General features: G+C 38.0%; 1 long non-coding RNA gene across 1 annotated transcript; it reads left to right on the top strand.

Annotated features, from left to right (window-relative positions):
* Positions 1 to 5,966: 5,966 nt before the first annotated feature.
* Positions 5,967 to 8,154, top strand: LOC308611289. The gene is made up of 2 exons (XR_014014825.1): positions 5,967 to 6,036; positions 7,884 to 8,154. It is a non-coding gene; the product is annotated as an uncharacterized lncRNA (long non-coding RNA).
* The last annotated feature ends 2,923 nt before the right edge of the window (positions 8,155 to 11,077 follow it).

Raw genomic sequence — 11,077 nt, 5'->3', positions numbered from 1 at the left:
TAGATTGAGCCAGATGATTTTCCAAAATCAGGTTTAATCAGAGATAGGGCAAGAGTGTTCTTTGGGATTTTTCCTTGATGAGCATTGTTAACTATCCTTGAGATGCAATAATAGAAGTCAGTGAGTGATTTATCAATTTGGTTTCCTATGGGAACCAAGATGAAGGACGTTTCCTCCTTTAGTCATTGACTTTCTACAGAGATAGCAAAGGCGCTTCAACTTTCCCAGAAAAGCAATCACCAGTAAACAGCAGTGATGGTAGATGTGGGTTATTTACTACCATGGGGTTGAGAATATTAGTGAGCTGCATTTTGACCACTTGTCAAACATTTTGACATCTTGGAACAGAAAGTGTTATTTAAATATAAAAAGCATTTCCTGTTGAATTGCTGTTAGTCATCCCCATGAGGAAATGACCTATTAAGTAATAGATCGGGAATAAGATTGATTTCTGCTGAAGAGTCCTTAAAGTAGCTACATGTTTCAATTTGTGGGTGTTTTTCAACCATTTGTAAGTTACCACAGTAAAAACCCCATATAAAAAGCTCTCTGAATTTACTTTCCAGCATTCTTTCCTGGGCTTTCTCTCTCTTTCCCCCACCCCTCGCTCTCTCTCAGATCAGAAGAAGAGCAATGGGTCTCAAGCTTTAGCTAGAATCAGAAGGCTTGTCAAAACAATGATTTCCGGAGCCTCAGCTGGGAATTTGCATTTCTAACAAGTTTCTAGGAGAAGCTTCTGCTGCTGTGACATATTTGATGAACCAGTGCTCAAGTAAAAGGAATGGGAATTTAGGAAGTAGAAAGATGGAGAGCTATGAAAAGCTGAAGTCAGCTTCTGATCTTCTTCACCAAGCTGCCCAAGCTATTGGGAAGATAATCACTACTGCCCCAGGGAAGCGTATTGAAAGTCACACCGATTAGAATGGGCATCATCAGAAAATCTACAAGCAACAAATGCTGGAGAGGGTGTGGAGAAAAGGGAACCCTCTTGCACTGTTGGTGGGAATGTAAATTGATACAGCCACTATGGAGAACAGTATGGAGGTTCCTTAGAAAACTAAAAATAGAATTACCATATGACCCAGCAATCCCACTACTGGCACATACCCAGAGAAAACCATAATTCAAAAAGACACATGCACCCCAATGTTCATTGCAGCACTATTTACAATAGCCAGGTCATGGAAGCAACCTAAATGCCCACTGACAGACAAATGGATAAAAAAGACGTAGTACGTACATAAAATGGAATGAACTTGGGTCATTTGTAGAGACGTGGATGGACCTAGATACTGTCATACAGAGTGAAGTAAGTCAGAAAGAGAAAAACAAATATCGTATATTAACACATATATGTAGAATCTAGAAAAACGGTACAGATGAACCGGTTTGCAAGGCAGAAATAGAGACGTAGATGTAGAGAAGAAACGTATGGACACCACGGGGGGAAAGCGGGGCAAGGGTGGTGGTGGTGGGATGAATTGGGAGATTGGGGTTGACATGTATACACTAATATGTATAAAATAGATAACTAATAAGAACTTGCTGTATAAATTAATAAATTTAATTTAATTTAAAAAGTAGGGCTTCCCTGGTGGCGCAGTGGTTGAGAGTCCGCCTGCCGATGCAGGGGACACGGGTTCGTGCCCCTATCCCGGAAGATCCCACATGCCGCGCAGCGGCTGGGCCCGCGGGCCATGGCCGTGGAGCCTGTGTGTCCGGAGCCTGTGCTCCGCAGCGGGAGAGGCCACAGCAGTGAGAGGCCCGCGTACAGCAAAAAAAAAAAAAAAAAAAAAAAAAGTAATTGGCCCTCCTCTGAGTAAGTGATTGCCCGAGGGCATCATGTTGAACACTCTCGACTGTCCTCTTAAGCCCAGGTTTGCAGTGAATGAGCCATTTAACCTCTCTTTACCCCAGTCTTTCTAGATTACAAACAGTAACGGTAATTTCCCTTCCCTCTTGTTAAAAAACAAGACAAAACAAAAAATACGCAAATCCTGATGGTGCTTTCCCTTTGTGGAAAATTCTTTGGATTTATCCATCTATTACTCTGATGTAGTAAAGAAGAAATATAGCAAAATTTCTCTCTGTCCATAAAGATTTTAGGCTTTTAAGCTTAACTCTTTAGCAAAAACTATCAAATGCCTATTCTCCACTGCCTGGGGCTAGACAGTTCCTTGATTCTGTCTAAGAGGTGGGGAGCCACAAGGGAACAAGTACTTAAAGAGACTCTAAAAAGCCCTATCTTTTCTGCACCCGCTTCGCCACCACCAGCTCTCCAGTTTATCCACTGCTCTTCTCACTCTTTCCACACCAGGAACACCAGCCTCTTAGTTTGTACTTTCAACACTCAACGTTCTCCCATCCAAAGGCCCTTGCATTTACGATTTCATCTTCTGGAAATGTTCTAGAAAAGTAATCCATACACATATAAATAGAATATGATACTAGAGGTTATGATAATAGATAGGATATGACTACCTTCAAGTCTCTGGTCAAATGTCACCACATCAGTGAGACCTTGATCATCCTATAAAAAACAGCTGTTGTGCATCCCCATGCAGGTGCACACATTAACCTACACATGCTCCATTCCATCTCTGATATAGTTTTCTCCATATGTTTGTTCCCGTCTGCCAAACAATATATCAATATTTTGGTATTGGTTTATTTTCGGTCTCTTCCCTAGGTAGAATGCGAATTCCGTGCAGGTAGAGTCATGATTTTTTCACTGCAGAACCTACAACAATCATTGGCACATAAGAGTCACTCAGTAAATATTTCTAGGGTGAAAAAAAGAAAGGTGATATATCCTTACCTTAGATTATCCACTGCACATTTTGGTATCCTTTGCATTACTTGCTCAAATGATCTTACACTCCAGCCATACGTACCTATTGGCAGTTCTTTAGGCACACCATTGCTCTGTATGCCCTCGTGTCTTTTTTTTAATTTAATTTTATTTTTTTAACATCTTTATTGGAGTCTAATTGCTTTACAATGGTGTGTTAGTTTCTGCTTTATAACAAAGTGAATCAGCTATACATGTACATATATCCCCATATCTCGTCCCTCTTGCGTCTCCCTCCCACCCTCCCTATCCCACGCCTCTAGGTGGTCACAGGACATATATACACTCACTACCAAATGTGAAATAGATAGCTAGTGGGAAGCAGCCACGTAGCACAGGGAGATCAGCTCTGTGGTTTGTGCCCTCTTGCTTTTTAAATCTTGCTGTAGCCTCTGCCTAGAATGTTCACTTCTGAAACTTTTTTGTTGTCTTTCACACTTCTACATTTCCTTCAAAACACAAATCAGGTGTCCTGTTCTTCAAAAATATTTCATGATGAACTCATTCTTTCTCTGTGTCCTCCTTCCCACCCTGGCACCCTGTCCTGGCACTTATCTACTCATTATGTTATACTATTCTGTCCAGTTGAAACTCCTCCCAGCTTTACCAGAGACCACTTGAAAGCAGGGACTGCTTCTGACGTCAAAAGCACAATGCCCCAATGCCTGGCATATGACAGCTACTCATAAATGATCAATAAATGAACAACAACCCACCTTATTCTTTTTTCTTATCGTAAGAAGCTACTCTTCATTGCTTTAAACTTCTAAAATTGCCCTGAGGGATATAATAGTAATGAGTGTTCCTGAAAATCAAGAGAATGGACACTTATGATAAGTAGCTTGAAGATTAGCCAAGTGAAAACTGGAATAGCTCTCAAGGAAGAGGAGTGAGGCATTCAGGCTCCTTTAGGAGTAGCAAGTAGCAGTGATGCTGGTGTTCACACTGCCATGAAGAAAACCACTGCCATGTGAAGCTCCTAACACAAGTAAATATGTAGTATCTCTGAGGTATGTGATAGTATGTGAGAGTAGATCATGACAGAACTCTTCAGCAACCTTGTTTCTGGATTTTACCTCATCCAGCATCACTTGGTGTATGTTGAGGTAATGCACAAATTTTACTAGGTAATTAGTCTAGGACTTATTCCTCTAGGGTAGAAAGATGCTATCTTACTCCAATCATGTTGCTATAACAAAATACCACCAACTGGGTAGATTATAACAACAGCAATTATTGCTCACAGTTCTGGAGGCTGGGAAGTCCAAGACAGAGGTGCTAGCTTGTTTGCCTTCTGACACCAGGAGGAAAGTGGAACGTAGTCATGTATGTCCCTGCAGGTATTTGTAGGTTGTCTTCCACCCTGAGATTTCTCTGCTGCCTCCCCTCCCCTAAACAAGTGTCAGAGAGGATTGGAGCTCTATCTTCACAGCGCTTGCTGACTTTTCAAGAGAAACATTGTACAGATAGACCCACAGACATACTGAAATAGATATCCGCAGCTCTGTTGGATGTGTAGTATTTAGCTTCTTCGGTCTGTGTGTGAAACACTCCTAACATGCTTCCCCTCCTCCAGTGCCCACAGGGCCACCGGATTTCAGCCTGTTTTCTCTGTTCTGTTAAACACACCTCTTTTTCTAGCAGCTGAATGGGAAGGAGGATCCCCCTTTCAGTTGTCATCTTCCTCGAAACTGTTCACTCTAAATGAATTCTCACATTTCCCTTCTGAATCTATCTACCATCTCCCTCGATGTCCAAACTCCTCCTGATAGACAAATTTATTGAGCGCTTAAATGTATACCAGTTACCGTTTGTCAGTGGCATTTAACCCTCACAAATATTATCCACATTACACAGTTAAATATTGAGGCTTAGAGAAAGTAAGCAACTTGCCAAAAGTTGCAAACTTAACAAGTGACATGTCCAGGATTCAGGCACAAAATATTTGAGCCCAGAGGCCATGCTCTTAACCATGAAGTGAAACCCTCTAAACAGGAAGAAGTTAACACCTGTTCAAGGGAAATGGAGGGTCCATGCTAGCTCCCTTATTTATACCAGCTGCCCGAGGGGAAAGTTTAACAGAAAAGTGTTCCCATTTAATTTTTCTGTTTCTTTAACCATTGAATTAAACAATAACACATCCTCCTTAAATGCAATCTCTCTTTGATTCAAGCTTTCTGATTATTTCAGAAACTTCAGTGAATAGTTTATATCTTCATAATTTTTTTCTTTAATTTCAGAACTTTGTGAGAAGGATAATGCTATTTTCTTTTAAGTGATTAGATAATTTTGTAATTTTCTATGCTAAAAAGTATACTTATACTATAGTATATATAAATTCTATGTATTTAGTGTGTACTTTTGTTAAAGCATTGTAAAATAACAACTGAATTGTACTCCAATAAATACATCATTTTCCTCAACATTGACTTAATGTGCACTATAGTTCATATTTTTTTCTGATTAGTTCAGAATTAGAGAATTACCATTTTGAGACTGGTTTTTACTAACTCTAACTTCCATGTTCCTAATTTCCATGTTCCTAATGAATAAACTAAGCTTTATTTATCCTTAATATTTTCTGACCTCTTCACTTCAATTGGAAATCTGGATTGTTTCAAATGATTCCCCTACCATCTCCACCACAAATTTAGCTTTCTCTTTCTCTAGTATAAGAAGAGCCAGCCTGCTTCTTACATTTAGGCCACTTTCTGATTATTATTCTATAATCTCTGTATTCCCCTAATTTTAACTTACTGTTAGGAAGTAAAGTTGGCCCTCTCTCTATTCAAACCACTCCTGTATCCTCCAGAACCAGCGCCTACTTCTACTTTCCTGAATGAGGTCAACTACACTTCACCAAGCTTAATGTTTTTTAATTTTAACTAATTAATTTTTTAAAAATTAATTTTATTGAAGTATAGTTGATTTACAGTGTGTTAGTTTTAGGTGTACAGCAAAGTGATTCAGTTATACATATCCATATATCTATTCTTTTTCAGATTCTTTGCTCATATAGGTTCTCATAGACCAAGCTTACCAATTTTATAGTTTCATTGCCTGTCTTCATCTATGCCATGACCTCATTTCTCATTCACATCTCAAAATTAAACTTTCAGAACTCCATTGCAACAACGATCAGTGGTCTAATGAACTTGTATAAGATGACCAGAAGTTGAAGTATTGTAAGCATTAGTAATATAAAAGTCCAACTTCTGTCTGTTCTGCAAATGAATATATGTTTAATCCTAAATATATGTTTAGTACTAAAAGTTTCACCATGGTAGTGTGAGTCTTTCCAAAATTTATTACATTCCTATTATATGCCAAGCACTGACTTACTCTTTGATTTCATTTTCCCCCCAATTTTGTTTTCCAAACACAGAATGACAACTTGGTGAAAAAAAACCCTGCGGTATATACCAAATACCAAGATGTGCATCCTCTGCCCATCCTCATTTCTGTATTCCCACTCATCCCATCGTAATTAGATTCTGCCACTTTTCTCCTGAGCCCTATAATAGTCTCATGTCTACTCACTTCCCATCTCTTCCCCATCTTTTAATCTCAAATACAGTTCATACATACAGAACGTCACCTGAATGATGTTCATAACTGATGGCTGCTTGCTTTCTTAAGAATGCTTAAAAGATGCAGTGTTGGAAGAGAAAGCTGTCACCACCTGCTGACTTGTGCCCAAAGTCTCAGAGGCTGAAACTTCTGCTTTCATAAATGGGGAGGTCCAGCACAGAAGTGAATTGAAGAAGTGCCACAAAAGAGCTTATGAGCCTTTTAAAGACTTCCCAGGAGATATACACACACACATACATGTACACAAGATGTTCAGTGTGATTTCAGAGAAATTCTCAGAGACCTCATATGTCTCGAACACTGGGTAAGACCTCTGCTTCCAGACATTCTAAAATTTACTCTTGAATAATGCAACCCAGAGAGTGGAGTACTTGGACCAAATTATTTATATCCCTTATAGTATTATTTCTGGCAAATTACCCCATCCGCTTTTGGCTTGCATAACACACAATTACAAGAACTTCTTTTCTATCTATTGGTAGAGGTCCTCTTCCATCACATCCTGTATACAAAGACTATATAAGTGCACATAATGTCTTACATATTATTTCATAGGGTTAACCGATACTTGGTGTCCAATGTAGAATAACATGGACTATGGGCTAACAGTGTTCTATAAAGAATAAAGTAGTTCTTTGTAAACTAGACTGTTTATATATTTCATACACACGCTTTGTTTCCCAGTTATTCTCTCTTATCACTTAATAAATTCTTTTGATGTCTTTTCTATATCATTTGTACTAAAGTGAAACAAAGCAAGATGTTTTTGATTGCTCCATACCTGGACAAAAGTGTTAGAATGGAAGCCTAGAGGCTGCTATGGTGGTAGCAGTCATAATGAAAATGAGAGAACCCCTAAATGGATGTGGTTTTCCTGCTTCAATTACCTGGAGATTGTTTTCCAGTGCTGACACCAGGATGTTCTGCATTTTGCTTTAGTGAAAGGAATGAGTGTTTCCTCTACAGTTTTAATTATAATTTTGTTTCCTCTAAAATGGCTATGTAATTTCATTGACCATTGAGTTAATACAAAGTGAACTCCTTGGCCTGGCCCTCCAGGCACTCCAACTGTTCTAACCTATCCCTGCTGCTCCATCACCTCCCCTTCTCCTACACATGGGCCTGTGCTGCCATCAAACTGCACAAACCTCTCTTCTCTCAAGTGCTGGGGAGTTTTCTAATCTCTGTGTCACTTTTCATTCTGCTGATTATGTCAGGAATCGGATTTTCTTAGATGCGATGCATACTAAATCTACTTTACACGTATAACATGCTTATATAGTTAGTAAATTTGACAAAAAATTATTAAATGATACCTAATGATGACTACATTATAAAATCATATATATATGCTTTTTCATATATATTCATGTCTTTCAACACTAACCTCACCCTCTCCATTCTCATAATACTTAAAATATGCTTGCTTTATGTTGTCCAGGCCATTGCATGTGGTGCTCTCTTTGCCTGGACTTCTCTCCTTCCTCCGTTCTTCTACTTGCTACCACTTCCCCATGTAATGACCCGATTTGGAGAAGACTTGTTTCTGCTTCTCTTATGGGTTCCCTTAGTACCCTATTCTAAGTTCTATTAATTCAGACTGCATTGTAACTCCCTGTTCATTGTCTTACTTGCTCATTGTGTCCCCAATGCCTATACAGCACCTAACGTTTGGAAAGTACTCAAATAAATGAAAGTTGGTGACATTGAAATACATGTATAACTGGTTTAGAAGAGTTAAATGATCATTGTTATTGAAAGTCATAAAGATACTTACGCCTTTGACCCAGTAATCCAGGAGTCAAAAATTCAAATGCTTTCAGGGTCAAGCAGGTAATCTAAATGTACAATGTTGGCCTGGGGGAAGGCAATGGGAATACAGGTTACTGTACTTGCCTCACCTAAACACATTCAGATTTACACTTTTATAAATACTGTCGATACAAGCCAAACAAACCATAACCCCTGTCTCATTCAAAGAAACAATTCTGTAGAGGAAAAAAATATTCATAATAATATTATTTGTGAATCTATCTGTAATAAGGAAAAAATGAAGACAAATAGCTAGTAATAGGAAGCGGATTAAATTAAATATAGATTGTATCCATTAAATATCATGTATTCTTTAACATTAAAATAATCCCCCAATTGTAATATATGAAAAATGCTTTCGTTATTGGAAATGGTGAAGGAATAACACAAAACTCTGTGTTTGCTGTAATTGCAACCATGTAAAAATATACATCCTTGTTAAAAAAAAAGGATTATGCAAAATGAAGATAACTATGTTAGGGTGCTCAAAATAGAAATGATTTTTGTAAAGTTCAGCATTTAATAATGCCGTCATTTTTCCAATCCTAGTCTCTGGAGAAAGCTTTGGCAATATCTCTTGGAGTCTTAGAAGATGATACCTAGCAAGCAGAACCAGGTTACTTTGGGTAAAAGCTGAAGAATATGAATTGTGGGCTGAGCTACAAATAACATTGTCATAGCAACCTCCAAAGATTTCATAGAAAAGGCATGACTTGGATTTCTCTTTTTTTTTTTTTAAGGAAAATGACTAACAAGATCCCTTTTAAAACAGTTCCGATATAGTGCGGGATAAGATACAATAAGTTTGATAAAGAGTTTTGTTGAGAAATTGGGATAACCTGGCAGAACCTTGAGATCAGAAGTGAGACTCCCTAGTGTAGCCTTAGCACATTATTTTGTGTGTGTATTGATTAGTTTTCAGTGACGTAACACTTATGTGATGCCAATCTGCCTTCCCTGCAGATAATATTTATTTAATAATAAAATATTAAGAACAATATAATAATTCTATAATGATAATAATGGTTATTGTTAGTAAAAAAAGTTCAATTCTCCTTGTTAAGAGACATTTAATATATTTCTCTGATTCTTTATAAAGGCTTGATTATCTGTTCTCAGGGTTCTTCTGTGATACTATATATAACCTCCTGGAAACAGAGGACTGTGGAAATACTGATAGTGTCAACGGAAATCATTGTAACTTCTTTGGAAAGGGCGTATTCCATCAGTCTCATTGCCTCATTTGTTAAGCTGAATCGCCATCCTCAGTGACAGATCTTTTCAGTGTCCAAACTTCCTGCAAGGATTTATGTATTAACCCCATTCTGTTTGAGTTTAGATCAGGAGTGTCCCTTAGGTTATTTTAGGAGCCCAGGTTTCCTGTAGTTTGCAAAAGCTGGCCCAGCCCACTGGCAGAAAATCTGCTTCTGATAGCATAGTCCTGTGGTAACAACTTTGGTATCTTGCACAGATAAGCAGCCTTGATATAGGTCCATGTGGTTAAGGAGGAAGACATTGTCAGTAATTACTTTTACGGGGAAAATGCTAGTTAGCAATTTTTTTCCAGTTCGAGGTAAACATGTAAATCTGGGCTTATCATAAATAGCAATATATCCAAAGTATCATTCTCAGACTACACACAAATTTTTGACTCTAGCTTTCTGTGTAACGTTAGAAAAACAAACAAACAAAAAAGCATAGTCAGATCACCTGTTACCTCAAAATAAGGAGCTGTGTGGCAGCATCGGGAAGCATAATGAGTGAAGCCAGAATTAACAAGTAGCAGGGCTGAGTGTGGAACCCCTGCAGTTCAGGCCTGACCATTGAAACTGGCACCTGATTGCCCTTACAAGTACTACCTGTTCACTCAGTTCTTGAAACAATCAAATGTATACCGTAAATATCATGGTTCTGCTAACACCTTTTGTGTGTTTTCTGAAGCCACTGGTAGAACTAACCTTTTTAACCATCTGCTGAGGACAGAAGTCACGTTATAAGTCAAGTGGAACTTTGAGTTCGATTTCCATTTCTAAACATTTGACCGCAAAATTAAACCTCTTAAAGAAGATTCTTAAAGAAGAATTCAGTCTTCTGGGTAAGTGGGATCTGTCCACTCGTTCATTCAACAGTTACTGAGCTGCTGCTTCATGTAGAATGTACAAGTGGGTTAAAAGATGTTTGAGGAGATTACTGTCTCGTTAGCCATCCAACTAATCATCACTCATGCTGAAGTTTTGAATCAGAAAAAAAAAGAGTTGAACCAATATTTGTTAAATTTTGCACACAAATAGCCCTAGGGAGCACAGAAGGGAAGATTTTTTCCATTGAAAAAATGTATGACTTTTCTGAATAAATTAATATGTATCTTAATCATCTACGTTTCAAATGAGGAAAAGATTAATTTAACAGAATCATTCTGTAAAACCCCTACTGCTTTGAATCCTATGAGAACTTGTTGCTAATTTGAGGCTTTCAAATTTAAAGTCATAAGATAAGTTGAGCAGTCAATAACCTTGAAATTTAGGAAAGTGACTGACATGGACTAGCCAGAACGTTTTTTGCAGTAATTTGATTTATAACTCTGCCCTAATCACTCTTAAAAATCAGCTAGACAGTAAAAAGTTCTCTACCTTCAAACCTCTTGATGCAGTTTTGCAGATTAATCTGAATGGGTTGAAAATTTGATGAAAGGATGGAGAGCATCTAAATTTAGTTTTTCTGGATAGCCACACACAAAAGAATGAGACTAGACCACTATCTTATACCATACATAGATATCAACTCAAAATGGATTAGAGACTCCAATGTAAGATCTGAAACAAT

This window comes from Mesoplodon bidens (genome assembly GCF_964165515.1).
Source record: "Mesoplodon bidens genome assembly, contig: HAP1_SCAFFOLD_736, whole genome shotgun sequence".
In the NCBI taxonomy this organism is placed as follows: domain Eukaryota; kingdom Metazoa; phylum Chordata; class Mammalia; order Artiodactyla; family Ziphiidae; genus Mesoplodon; species Mesoplodon bidens.
The sequence above is the reverse complement of the archived record's forward strand: the minus strand, read 5'-3'. Positions and strand labels throughout refer to the sequence as shown.